Source organism: Megalobrama amblycephala, linkage group LG10 (assembly GCF_018812025.1).
Source record: "Megalobrama amblycephala isolate DHTTF-2021 linkage group LG10, ASM1881202v1, whole genome shotgun sequence".
Classification (NCBI taxonomy): Eukaryota; Metazoa; Chordata; class Actinopteri; order Cypriniformes; family Xenocyprididae; genus Megalobrama; species Megalobrama amblycephala.
The window spans coordinates 37,310,062-37,325,716 of NC_063053.1; positions in this window are offsets into that span (position 1 = coordinate 37,310,062).

Below are 15,655 nucleotides of genomic sequence, written 5' to 3' on the forward strand. Positions count from 1 at the left end.
ACTGTGCCATCGACCTAATTCCTGGCTCCACGCCTCCCAGGGGTCGCATATTCCCACTTTCCCAGCCTGAGTCAGAGGCAATGAAGAAGTACATCGAGGAGGAGTGGGCCAAGGGCTTCATTCAGCCATCTACAACCCCCTGCCTCAGCAGGTTTCTTCTTCGTGAAGAAAAAGGATGGCGGGTTGAGACCATGTATAGATTACCGAGGGCTTAACGACATCACTATAAAATTCCGCTATCCTCTGCCACTGGTACCCGCTGCCCTGGAACAACTGCGCACAGCGCGCTTCTTCACTAAGCTCGATCTCCGCAGCACCTACAATCTCATCTGCATAAGGGAGGGAGACGAGTGGAAGACCGCCTTTTCTACCACCACTGGACACTATGAATATCGGGTTATGCCCTTCGGGCTGGTCAATAGTCCCTCCGTATTTCAAGCATTCATTAATGATGTTTTCCGCGACATGCTGAATAGGTGGGTGATCGTTTACATAGACGACATTCTCATTTACTCGGATACTTACCAAGAACACGTCCAACAGGTTCGATCAGTTCTCCAAAGACTCATTGACCATCAGCTCTATGCAAAACTTGAGAAGTGTGAATTTCATCAGACAGCCACGTCTTTCCTTGGTTACATTATTAGCGCTGAGGGGGTCGCTATGGATGATGGCAAGGTACAGGCATTCCTGAATTGGCCACCACCTACCACAGTGAAAGAATTACAACGCTTTCTGGGGTTCGCTAACTTCTATAGACGCTTCATACGTAATTTCAGCATCATAGCGGCTCCACTCACATCCATGCTACGAAAGGCTAGTACCAGGCTGGTTTGGTCTCATTCCTCCACTGAAGCTTTCCAAAGATTACAGGAGCTCTTCACCACCGCTCCCATTCTGCACCACCCAGATCCAGAACGTGAGTTTATAGTTGAAGTTGACGCCTCCAGCATGGGAATCGGAGCAGTGTTGTCTCAGAGACACGGTAATCCCCCCAAATTATTCCCCTGTGCCTTTTATTCACGCAAACTCACACCTCCGCAGCAGAATTATGATGTTGGGGGTCGCGAACTGTTGGCTATGAAGGCGGCCATGGAGCAATGGCGGCACTGGTTCTGAAATACAATGCACTATGCACTATCCCATGCTGCAAAAAAACACCACAGCAATAAAACTGTTTGAAAATGTATTTCTACACCCACTGTAAATGTTTCTCTTTGTGAGCTTTGGTTTGGAGTGGCTAAAATGCATCTTTACGCACAACTGCCAGCCTGAATGGAGAGCTTCTTGAGACTCCAGAGACACCAGCAGCTTCAAATACCTGTTTGCTGCTCATCACTGGCTTTTTTTTATAGCTGCCCTTTTAATACAATACATTTTTTGACAGGAACTTTCCTTAATAAGCCTTTATCTGACCGAGTTCTGCTGTTCTCTAAATCACTCGCAAATCTTATGATAATTTAATAATCTCCATTTAGTTTCCACACAATATTAGTTGTTTTCATGCCTTTTGCACAACATTGCACCATTTCATGCTTTTCATCTTCAGAAAGATCTTTCTTCCTCCCCATATTGCATGAGAACTGTGACTCGCTTAATAATATGGAACAGCCTCTAAGTAGGGTTTCCATAGACCTGACAAATTATTTTGTCTGAGATTGATACCAGTTATCTAAAAAGACATGGATAAATAAACAAACAAACATTTTCTTAGAAAAACTAAAATCTGAATGTTTATTGTACTAAAATCTTACTGATATCACTTGCATAATAATTTGGAACGCAGTGTACATTAGATACCGTTGCACCGTTGAGATTTAAAAAGGTTAGAGAGAAAAATACTGTACCATGGTACAACAGTATTACTCACGCTATCAAAAGAGAAACTCGTAATCTAGAACGCAAATGGAGACAAACTCATTTAGAGGTCTTCAGAATCGCGTGGAAAGACAGCTCGTCCCATTATAGAAAGATTTTAAAAGCAGCCAGGGCTGAGCATCTCCGCAAACTCATAGAAAATAACCAAAACAATCCAAGGTTCTTGTTTAGTACAGTGGCTAGATTAACAAATAAACAGACATCACCAGAAAAAAACATTTCATTACAGTTTAGTAGTGATGACTTTATGAATTTCTTTACTGAGAAAATCGAAAGCATCAGAAATACAATTGTAAATGTACAACCTTTATCAGATTTCTATGATTCAGCCTCAATTATCACCCCTCAAGAACAGTTGCAGTGCTTTACAACTATAGGACAGGAAGAGCTAAATAAACTTATCACTGCGTCTAAACCAACAACATGTTTATTAGATCCAATACCCACTAAACTATTGAAAGAATTGTTACCTGTAGCAGAAGAGCCTCTTCTCAATATTATCAACTCGTCTTTATCTCAAGGTCATGTCCCAAGACCGTTCAAGCTAGCAGTTATTAAGCCTCTCATTAAGAAACCACAATTAGATCCAAATGTATTAGCAAATTACAGACCCATTTCAAATCTTCCATTTATGTATAAAATACTAGAAAAAGTGATGTCGGACCAATTGTGCTCCTTCTTGCAAAAAAACGCTATCTATGAAAACTTTCAGTCAGGATTCAGATCTCATCATAGCACAGAAACTGCTCTCGTTAAAATTACAAGCGACTTACTTCTAGCTTCTGACCAAGGCTGTATCTCAATACTAGTGTTACTTGATCTTGGTGCTGTTTTCGACACTATAGATCATAAAATACTCCTAGATCGACTACAAAATTATACTGGTATTCAGGGCCAGGCATTACGGTGGTTTAGGTCGTACCTATCAGACTGTCACAATTTAATTTAAACGGGGAAAAGTCTAAGATAACGATAGTAAACTATGGAGTGCCGCAAGGATCTGTGTTAGGCCCTCTGCTATTCTCAATATACATGCTGCCACTCGGCAATATTATAAGAAAACATGGAATTAGTTTCCACTGCTATGCCGATGATACTCAGTTATATGTTTCAACACATCCAGATGAAATCTCTAAATTATCCAATCTGACAGAGTGTGTTAAAGAAGTAAAACATTGGATGACTAGTAATTTTCTTCTATTAAATTCAGGTAAGACTGAAGTATTACTTATTGGGCCAAAAACCTGTACACAGAATCTTTCTGACTACAATCTGCATTTAGAAGGATGTAGTGTTACTCCATCCTCGACAGTTAAAGACATGGGTGTTATATTAGACAGCAACTTGTAGTTTGAAAATCATATTTCATATGTTACAAAAACAGCCTTCTTCCACCTCAGAAACATTGCTAAGATACGGAATATGTTATCTATTTCTGATGCAGAAAAGTTAGTTCATGCTTTCATGACATCTAGACTAGATTACTGTAATGCATTATTAGCTGGTTGTCCTGCTTCCTCAATAAATAAGCTACAATTAGTACAAAATGCAGCTGCTAGAGTTCTTATCAGGTCAAGAAAATATGATCATATAACACCAATTGTATCATCTCTACACTGGTTACCTATTAAAGGATTAGTCCACTTTTAAATAATCTTTTCCTGATAATTTATTCACCCCCATGTCATCCAAGATTCCAGCAGTGTAGAAACTGCTAAGTGTATTACTGCCCTCCACAGGCCAAAGTTTGAACTAATTGTTATATACTATTGAACTAGCATATTGCATATAAAAATTAGTTCAAACTTTGGCCTGTGGAGGGCAGTAATACGCTTAGCAGTGTCTACACTGCAGGAATTCAAATAGAGAAGTAGAAGAAGAGAGCTAGTTCAAGATGAGCATTTCTGGTTAAAACTTATATAATTTTCAATTTTTTCCAGAAAATGAGCGATGGTTTCACTATATAAGACCCTTATTTCTCATCTGGGATCGTGTTGAACAATTTGAAGCTGCAGTGAAACTAATTTTGACCCTCAACCGTTTGGTGCCCAATCAAGTCTACTATAAGGAGAAAAATCCTGGAATGTTTTCATCAAAAACTTTAATTTCTTTTCGACTGAAGAAAGAAAGACATGGACATCTTGGATGACATGGGGGTGAGTAAATTATCAGGAAAAGTTTATTTAAAAGTGAACTAATCCTTTAAGTTCCGTATCGATTATAAAGTATTGTTAATGACCTATAAGGCTCTAAATGGTTTAGCTCCTGTGTACTTAACCAATCTTCTATCGCCCTACAACCCTTCACGTTTTTTAAGATCACAAAACTCTGGACTTCTGGTTGTACCTAGGATAACTAAGTCCACCAAAAGAGGGAGAGCGTTTTCACATTTGGCTCCGAAAATCTGGAATAGCCTTCCTGATAATGTTCGGGGCTCAGACTCGCTCACCCAGTTTAAATCTAGATTAAAGACGCATCTCTTTAGCCAAGCATTTACATAATGCATCTCATATCAGATCAATTGCACATGATTATCTTTACTTAATGTTATGAACAGCAGCTACGCTAATTATTCTCCATTTGCTTTTCCTGTCCCGAGGTGACTAGGTGACTAGAGAGGACGTCAGCTTCAGTTTGGATCCAGCCTCTTAAGAAGACCTCAGAAGACCAACAACTATGAAGAGACGGCGCCAACTCCTGTGAGGACTTCAGAAGACGCAATCATCTGGATCAACATGCACATTCCCAAATTTCTGTATATCCTAATTATTGTTAATATTCATTTTTCCAGGAGCTCATTGCTTCTACCTTCAGTTAAACTGCTAACACTGATTGTAAATTAATTGCCCAAATTATTACATTATTTGCTAACTGCAAATTTTTCTTTAAATTGTTAAATGTTAACATGCATTCTCTGTAAAGCTGCTTTGAAACGATATGTATCGTGAAAAGCGCTATACAAATAAATTTGAATTGAATTGAACTGAAATAAGTATAAATGGAGCTATAATTTATTATAAGCATGGTCTTTATAGAAAGTGTTACCGCTGATTCCTCTTCCTATTCCACACCGTCCATGGTCACACCTGGGGAATGACTTCATGACTGACCGTCCACCATCTGATAACAATAGCTGTATGTTCGTCATCGCTGATTGCTTCTCAAGGGCTTGTAAACTCATCCCTCTGAAAGGTCTACCTACTGCATTTAAAGCTGCAGAAGCCCTCTTCCAAAATGTGTTTTGCTACTTCAGCCTACCAGACGACATTGTACCAGATTGAGGTCCCCAATTCATCTAATGGGTATGGCAAGCCTTCTTATGATGATATGATATTATACTTTATTATATACTTATTTATATGATACTAGTATATTTTCCATGTTTGCAACAATCATCTCTTACACAACATAACTTAATCCACTCACTCAAAAAAAAAAAAAAAATCCTACCCTTACTACATCCCACTACACAACACAGCACATTTACAATACTCTTGATTTACGATTAAGTGTCTTATTTAGCTCAAGGATTGCCTGATGGACAAACGAGTGTTTCAGTTTTTTGAATCTTGGGATTCTGTACCTCCGATTTGATGGTAATAATTCAAACTCATTATGCAGGACATGATTAGGATCAGAAATTATATTATATCTTCAAGCACCTGGGAGTTTCTGTGAGCCTCTCCTCCGGTTACCACCTGCAAACAACCGGCCAGACTGAGCGGAATATCCAGGAAACCAGGAGGTGCATGAGGTCCTACTGACACCAGAGGAGCTGGAGCCGGTTCCTCCCCTGGGCGGAGTATGCCCGAACTCCCTCAGGTAATCCACCACCGGGCTCACCCCATTCCAGTGCATCCTTGGATACCAGCCTCCCTTATTCCCCTGATCCGGTGGGCCCTCTGAGGTTCCAGTTGTCAACCACTGGTTCCAGCAGAGCGAGAGTGTGTGGGACTTAGCTCACGTGCATCTCCAACAGGAAGTGCGGAGACTCAAGAGGAAGGCTGACAACCAAAGAACACCGACCCCTTGCTACCAACTAGGTCAGAAGGTGTGGCTCTCGAAACGGGACATCTGTCTCTGCCTGCCCTGCTGTAAGCTGACGTTCATCCAAGATGTCAGCCAAGGCAGTTTATTGTTTGAGTTCTGAGTTTTTATGTTTTTATGAAAGATTTTTTTAATCTCATTTAAGCCTGAATGAGTGGTTCTCTCAAGAAAAACATCACTCCTTTCAATCTTTGTATGCTATATTTTTATTAGATGTCTTTGGATTTCTACAGAACTCTGACTCTGGCCTTCAAAGGCCTAGGCCTGCTTGGAATCCACCTGTTGGTGTACAACTCCTCAAAAGGACAAAGCAATATTTTATTGGATCCTCTAAGTGGTTCAGTGACTGCCAGTGTTCTGCTATTCTGGGGAAGATATATATTCATAGTGGATTACAGCCTTATTTAAAATCTTAAATCTTCATAGTGGATTACAGCCTTATTTTAAATCTGAATTAAATATCTGATCTTGTTAGGTTTCTCCGGGCCTAGTAGCACATGGACTATCAGAGCTGTGGACCTTGGTTGAGGCCTGAAGCTTTTTGGCAAAATGGAATGAGACCATGGCTCACTGCACCTTGGAATTCACCTGCTGGTGTACAACTCCTACAACTCCAAAGCAATATTCTATTGGATTCTCTAAGTGGTTCAGCGGCTGCCAGTGCTCTGCTATCTGGAGGAAGATTTACAGTATCTCACAGAAGTGAGTACACCCCTCACATTTTTGTGAATATTTAATTATGTGTGTACAGCTTGTATAACAGTTTAAATTTGCTGTCCCCTCAAAATAACTCAACACATAGCCATTAAGGTATAAACCACTGGCCACAAAAGTGAGTAAACCCCATAAGGCTACATCCACACGAAGCCGGAGCTTACCCTAAACCGATCTTTTTTTTCCCTCGTCTCAAGAAATATCTGCATCCACACAAAACCACTGAAACAACTCAAAATGATGTAGTATACATGCCAGACCATTATGTGGCACTGTAATTCTGTCACAGAAATGTACTTAAAGCAGCGAAGAAGACTTGGAGCATGCACATAAACCTTGCGCGCTGAATACAAACTATAGTAAAGCTTAGAAATAACGCTTTATTTTGGCTCAGTATCATCTGCAGCATGAACACAAGCATCTAGAGTCTGCTATTGCTGTTGTTGGTGCTGTTTTGTGGTGTTAGCACCGTCTGACTAGGGTCGACACGTGGGATGATGACATCATCGTTTCAGAAAATATACGGATTGCCCCGCCCACACGAAAACGCAAAGACGGCGTTTTCAAATTTATCCACTCTGGGACCCGGTTTAAAAAAATAGCGGTTTCACCTTTCGAAAACACCAGATCCGTGTGGACGAAACGCCTATCCGATAAAAAATGTGTGCGTATTCACAGAAACGCGTCTCTGGACGGGGCCTAAGTAAAAATGTCCAAATTGGTCCCAATTAGCCATTTTCTCTCCCCGGTGTCATGTGACTCTTTAGTGTTACAAGAGGTGTGTTCGAGCTCATGCAGCACCACACAGACCGATCGGCGGCTGACTTGAAGCAGTGCACGCCGGTAAGAAATTTTGTCCGACTTGAGACAGTGCCGACACCATGTGACTGTGAAATATGGCTTCAAAGTACCACGAGAGCGATTCGAGATCAGCCGCCTGAGGCAGCCAGCGCAGCATCTCAAGAGGAGCTGCACGAGTTCTGATGACGACACAGCTGTTTCACGATTGGCCGGATTCACCGCATGACAACGATCATTGTGTTTTGTGTTTATTGTCACGCCTTCAGTTCCAGTAATGCTCAAAAATCTGTGTTTTTATAACAGTTAAAGCTCTTTTCATGTAGTCGCGATGTTATATTGTGTCATGTTTATCAAAATAAAACTGATAAAAAACGTAGACCCCGCTACGTTGGCATTTAAATAATATATGCTTATGTTGAACTTTATTCTTGTAAAAACAGACGCTGTAAGCCGGACATAAAGTATTGAATGAAAATGTCTCTGAAACATCAGTGTATTAGTCAAATATTGCATTTATTTCACTTCAGCTGTGATAAAGTATGCAAACGCAGCGCGAGCGTCACTACGGAAAGCAGAAAGTGTCCGACTTCATGTCTCCATTTTCAGCTCCTCCCTGACTGCACGTGGATACTCTCGCCGATCGGTTGCATCCGGCCGCAGCCGATGTCGAACACACCTAAAGTCTCAGGTGTGAATGGGAAGCAGGTGTGTTAAATTTGGTGTTATCGCTCTCATTCTCGCATACTGGTCACTGGAAGTTCAACATGGCACCTCAAAGAACCGCAAAGAACTCTCTGAGGATCGTAATTGTTCTTTCTGAAACCTGGCTTAAGAAATCGATCACTGATTATTTAATTTTTATTGATGGCTATAAAGTCTACAGAACTGATTGGGTGGGTAAAGGAGGTGGAGTGGCCATTTATGTCAAATCTAAGTTTGTTAGCTCTGTAAATTTGTCAGTGTGAGGGCCAGGATTAATGCGACACATGATTCTTATATTTTCAGTTAAAATTGTTAAAGTTCAATTTTTGATTAAAATTACTTGAAATATTTGGAACCTGGGGTGCTGTAGGAATGGACCAGTCTAGTGACAAAGAGATTCAAACAGGAAGTTGAATTGTTTTCTAGAGGAAGTGAGAATGTACCAACTTTGATGTATTAGAGGGGACATAGGAAAAAGTGATGTCCTGATCAATGTGATTTTGGTTTAATAGATTTCTTTTTGCATTAACTAAATTCATTATCCATGGCATGTTTATTCCAGGGTTTGTGTTGTTATTGTTTGGAGAATTTGTATGGTTTTGTTTCTCCTTTTTTTTGTTTTAGTGGTGCTGGCCACCTCTTATAAATTCAGTGTATGTCTTATTATGTAATGTATCCTGGAAAGGTGGTGCTGTTTTTTGGTCCTCTGTCAGTTTGAGAGGCTCAAGCACGATTGGAATGCTTTCCATTCCCTGTGAATGAACATGAATGGAACATGACTTGACCTTTTTAACTGTTATCATTTTTGTACCTCTGATGAAGCTTGATTACCTTTTTTCTTGCTTCAGCAAGATTCAATAAAGACTGTCATGATTGAAGACCACTTTGCCCCTGTTTGTGGCTATGGACTTTTTTATTTTTTGTGATTCGCTAATGCTCATGACAGATCCATCACAGTCAGTTACTAGAACTAAACAGTTTTGAAATCTTTGCCATCATATTGGGTGTTTCAAAAGTCTCTAATATTATGGTGGTTGGCTGTTATAGACCCCCATCTGCCACAAAGGATACTCTCAAAGCCTTTTCAGATATTTTACATGAGTTAAATGATTCCAAGTTCATCCTTATGGGTGATTTAAATTGGGACTAAATTGGGACTGGCTCTCAGGGACCTCTGATTGTTTCAAAGAATTTTGTGACTCCTTAAACCTTGAGCAACTTATTAATGCACCAACAAAGCCAAATCCTATAGTGCAACATAAATCAACCTGGTAACACTTTACTTGAAGGGGTGTGCATAAGACTGACATGACACCTTCATAATCATGACATGACACGTGTCATGAATATGAAAGAGGTTTTATGCATGTTTATGACAACTGTCATTAAAGGTGCTAAAGAGGATGTTTTGTTTTATACATTTTTGCAATATTACTTGAAACTGTCTTTACTAACTGATAAAAGACTATTTATTAGGTGCACTGAAAGGAATAAAATTAATATACATCATCTGTGCACGAGGTAGGGCCTTAAAAACATCAGCCAATCGTTTACGTGATCGTATAAACGATTGGCCCTCTGGCTTGTCAATCACTGCCGTGACATTCCTTTGGAGAGACGTGCGCGGATTGGCTCTCTGGCTTGTCAATCACTGCCATGACGTTCCTTGTGAGAGACGAGCGCGGCTGCGCGCTCCAGTAACTTTCCACACTCCACAGGCGCTGCATGCAATGTTTTTGTCAGGAGACAGGAGTAACAACTGCAGATTATGAGTTATCTGCGGTGAGTCTGACATAATGAATCCACTAACCGGGGCGCCGCCAGGAATTTTGGGCCCCATGACAAAAAAAATCTAATTGGGCCCCCTCTGCGCAGCTGTTGTCACCACATCTCTAGGACCTAACTGTCCCATCAAAAGCTTTACATAGCTCTAATCCAGTGTTTCTCAACCTTGGTCCTGAAGGACCCCTGTCTTGCTTCTTGTAGTTCAATACTAGTATTTCTTGCGCGCCGTGCATTGATTGACTGTCTGCAACTAACTAAACACCGTCACTGATGAGTGCGCTAAGGACCAAACCATTTCATGCAGATACAGGGGGGTGGTCGGTCAATATGGATGTTTTATTTTTTGGTCAATGGTGATATTTAACTTTTATTGCCAAAATAAGTAAAATCAAAGACATCATTCATTTTATTACTATTTAAAATATACTCAATGATGATGGTTTATATAGTGTATAATATAATAAAAATTTTAAATGAGTTTTTACCTATTTGTTGGGGCCCCTGTTCTTACGCATGCGCTCATTTCAAAAACTCAGTAACAGTCTTTGGTTTCTCAGTCGATGAAAAGATCCTCTTTATCACCTTTAAGTGTCATTCACTCAATTATGTCATTTTTAATGCAAAGATGACATTGTTTGTGATGTCTGTGTTATGACAACTTGACATAAACCAATACATCATAACCTGTCAGTGTCTTTGTCATGACAACTTGACATTACCAAGACAACATAACCTGTCATAAACATGGCAGAGTAATTATCAAACTTAAACTACTTTGGTTTTTAACATTAACATTACATTACATTATTTTGGTAGCACTTCAGTATAGGAAACACATATATAAACTATTAACTATGACTTTTCTGTCAATAAACTCCTAATTTACTGCTTCTAAATATAGTTAATTGTTAAGTTTAGGTATTGGGTAGGATTAAGAATCTAGAATAAGGTCATGCATAATAAGGCATTAATATGTGCTTAATAATTATTAATAAATAGTCAATATTCTAGCAATATGCATGCTAATAGTAATAAGCAACTAGTTAAAAGACCCTAAAATAAAGTGTTACCATTATTTTTTTTAAGAAGTTTGAAATGGTCTATTATCGGACTTTCTGTTGGAGGAAACTTAAAAAAAATGAAAAGAAAAATATTCATGACACTGTTATAAAATTATTTGTCAGAGTATTGTCACTTAATGACATTTTAATGACAAGTTCAATTTGTACCACTGTACTTGAGGTCAAGATACATATTTATGACACTATTATAATGGCCTCATGACAGCCATTGTCAAAACCAACCACATGACAGTTTAATGTAATGTTAACCCATAAAGCTAAATAATGTCAAGTTGTCATGACAAAGACACTGACAGGTTATGATGTATTGGTTTATGTCAAGTTGTCATAACTCGGACATCTCAAACAATGTCATCTTTGCATTAAAAATGACATAATTGAGCAAATGACACTTAATGACAGTTGTCATAGACATGCATAAAACCTCCTTCATATTCATGACATGTGTCATGTCATAATTATGAAGGTGTCATGTCAGTCTTATGCACACCCTTTCAAGTAAAGTGTTACCATCAACCTTACTTGATTTAATTATAATGAATACTGCTCACAAATTTACTTCAACTGGCATATCCTGCAATGACGTCAGTGATCACTGTGTTATTGCTTGTGTCAGGAATACAAAAAATCCCTAAGGTAAAAGACCATTTTATTTTTAAAAGGTATTTAAAAAATTGAGGAGCAGGCTTTTTTTGCTTGATTTATACTACAGTGATCTTAGAAGAGTAAATCTAATACAGGTGTAACATAAAGATCCACTGGAGGCGAGCATAGGTAGAACCCAAGTGCAGTTTAATAAGAATAATCCTTAACATGAACAGGATCTAGTGATGTGACATTTGAACCGAGGCTTCGGAGTTTGTGCTGAGCATAAATGGGCATGCCAGATGAAGCCCCGATTCGAGGCTTGTGTTGGTAACATAGAAATCACGTGACCAATGACAAACGAAGCCCCACTTTCTGTCCAATCACGTGTGCGATTCACTTTGAGTGTCGGAAAGTTCGAACCCTCAGATCTTACTTTATAAGTAGGTTTTCATTTAGACAAGTAGCCTAATATGAAGAATACAAATTATTTCAGGAAAATAAAATATTTGTCATATGCAGTTCATATACGTGTATATTCATTCCTCTGTTACATCATATTGATATTCATACTGGCATTAAATGCCACAATTTAATGGGTAAATTAATTTATCATGGAGATAAATTCAACACACGCACGATTGGGCTTTTATTTGAGCACGTAGAAACTGAGGAAACTACCATGAAACTGAGGTGGCTGCTTTGTCCGACGAAGGATCTTTCACAGGGTTTTGGCTGCTTTATTTTTTATTAAACACCAGATGGCGCTGTTTTTGACACTCTCGAAGCTTTGAATCTTTTCCCGAAACAATGTTGGGAAAGCTTCAGTGCTTCACGAGGCTTCATTTGCCCATCACTAACAGGAACATGAACACAGACGTGACTTGACTGATCCTGACACTCACCAATAACAGGTTACATACTTTGTTTGTAAACAAAGCTAGACCAGGGGCACGTTCAAGCTCAAACCAGTGCGCAATGTTTTGCTACGTTTTCCGGGTTGAACGACATGTTTCCTGGAAACGGTGTGCAACGGGTTTGAGATGCGTTTTCTCTTGTTTGGTGGGCGTGTCAGAAATGTCAGCCCAATCAGCGGCATGATGTATATAAACCACTCGGTATTAAAGAGACAGCTTGCACAATGAGTATTAATGTAATATAACAATACTATACTTATATATTTTGCTGTTGTATTGAGAAGTGACACTTTAATAAACTGTTCTATACTCCTCCGATTATATAATGGTAAATGTTACAATATCAAAGCACAACAACAGAGATCAGCAATAATGATAAGCCTAATTAATACAAACAATAAAAATAATATAGATCATAACACAGTCTTAAAGGTAAGAAGTGGATTATCCTTCACCTGAAATGTTTGTCTTCATCCTGAAATGCAAGGCAAGTGTTGTATCACAATAATTAGAAGTTTCGAAAAATCCCTTCACTCGATTGGGATGTTCTCTTTTATTCTGAATGGCAAGGGCAGTGACTGTAACATCGAGCGTATGTTGCAGTATTAAACACCTATTTATACCAAATTCAGGCTCCGAAAATTCTTTAAAAAGAACACAAAGAATGTCCTTCTCAGCTGCCATAGTTGCAACTCTTGCGTCATCAGAACGGGGTGTTCAACGCACCACCGTTTCCGTTTAAAAAACATTTTGCAACGTTTTGTCAGGGCTGAACACAGCCCAGATAACAATGGAACATGAGGGCTATTTATACAAAGAGACTAGTGACAAACAAGGAACACCTGTGAACAATCAAGACAAAAGGACCAATGACAGGACAGAACTGAAATCACATGACAATGACAACCAATCAGAACATGACACATGAGACAGGGGAAGCACTTAACATGATTACATGAGGGCAAAGGGAAATCACATGACAAAAGCACATGGCAAACAAGGAAAACAAACAAAGCAATGAAAAAGCATAACTATAACATAAACCATGTAATGTGAACATGAACCAACACCAAAACAAGACAACAGGATGTGGAACTGGCATGGGAATATTTTCAATCAATTTTTCTGTCCATCTCTAATAAACATGTACCCATTAACAAGTTTAGAATCAGTGGTAGGGACAATCCCTGGTTTTCAGATTTCAGATTATTCATTTAAGACACAGCTGAGTTTTAATGTACCTTGAGTTTTTACAGAACTGGGGAAAACTGCCTTTTCCTAACATGTACCCTGGGCATGGAATCATTTACAAAAAGATTTGAAGTTAGACAAATTTAGTCAAATTTGTGTCTATTGGTGAATTTAAAGGCATCATAAAGAGAGTAGTAATGGAGGCTTGTGATTGTTTTTGTTGAGAGGATATATTATTCTAATATTTCTGTTTTGTATTGTGTATTTGTTGTATTTTAAAATGTTGTTTTATTGTATGGCTGCTACCTTGTCCAGGTCTCTCTTGTAAAAGAGATTTTAATCTCAATGAGACTTCCTGGTAAAATAAAGGTAAATAAATAAATAGGTCCATTCACCATGCAGAGGCAGATCAACGAGGCCATCTAAAGGCTCAATCTTCCACCACACTACCGCATTTCACCATCATTTCATGTGTCACTCCTGAAACCTCACTCTGAACCTTTGTTGTCTCCCCTCACAGAATCTGGAGGCGATAAGGTACCTCCTCCTCCCAAGCTTGAAGATGATGAATCTACATAGCCCGGGCTGTCCTCAACTTGCTGAGGCGGGGCCAGAGACTAGAATACCTCATTGACTGGAAGGATTACAGCCCCGAGGAACACTCCTGGGTTGCCCGTGATGACATTCTTGATCCAGCTCTTCTCACCCAATTTCACACCGAATACCCAGATCGCCCAGCTCTCAGTGGTCGAGGTAGGAGCTGCCCATGGAGGACAGGGTACTCCTCCTTATCAGTACACACTATATATACCCTCACAACCTGCATTCCTTTGTTTGGTCTTGTCTCTACAAACATGAACAGACTCCATAAAGATACCTGCCATTGTGGATTCCCATCTTCTGTCTTCTGTCTTCCGTCATCTGTATAACAAGGTAGATCGTATTGACAGACTGTCCTCCAAAAAAACCAACGACCCTATAGGTCATTTTTCAAGCACCTTATTACAACCTATATTTACGTTTTAAAGTCATGCGCTCTCTTGCTGGTATAAAAATAATGACAGTGTTATGTTATGTCTGTCATAATGAAATGACATATGACTGTTGTTACCACTCAAAATGCGTGTTCATTTAAATGCAATGTGTGGACTTGCATTTGTCCTATTTGTCCTATTTCCATTTAGCAAAACTCATTTTTTTTACTAACGACTACACCTACCCCATCCCTGAACCTACCCTTAGTGATTTATAGTGCATTTATACTTTATGAGCACATGCGTTCCCTATGATCGAACCCACAATCGCATGATTGCATATTGTTATATATTGCGAAACCCGAAATATAATGCAGATAAAAGGGAACAATGCATTAAAATGAAAGTGTCCTGTTGTCAATAGGGGCGCAACTTTAGCAAACGCTCCTATGGGTCGTATTTCATGAATTAAAATGAAAGTGTCCTTTTATTGATAGGGGTGCAACTTTAGTAAACGCTCCTATAGGTTGTATTTCATGGAAGTGACAAACGACCTATGTACGTCCTGATATTGCTGAGTTAGATGCGTTCCTGGGTCAGCATATTTTGTTGATCCTGGAACAACATTCTAGTCTGAAAATTTAGTCTTAACCCTATTCCTACCCCTAAACCTAACCCTACCCATAAGTCCCAAAAATCAGTGGGAAATGATAGATGAATAACAATGATGTAGAAGCACCAATTCATGATTTTAAGCCTAAACTTGACATAATCTGTAAACTTGTCCCTCAAATCTGATTGGTTGATTTGAATGTTGTTCCAGGATCAACAAAAATGTTGACCCAGGAACATGTTGAACTCAGCAAAATCAGGTTATGCACGACGCATACAGGCGTATTGGTTGGAGAATGTTGCATATTGATCATGAATTTGGCATAAAATTATTAATGAATGAAACAGTTAAACAACATGAAAATCA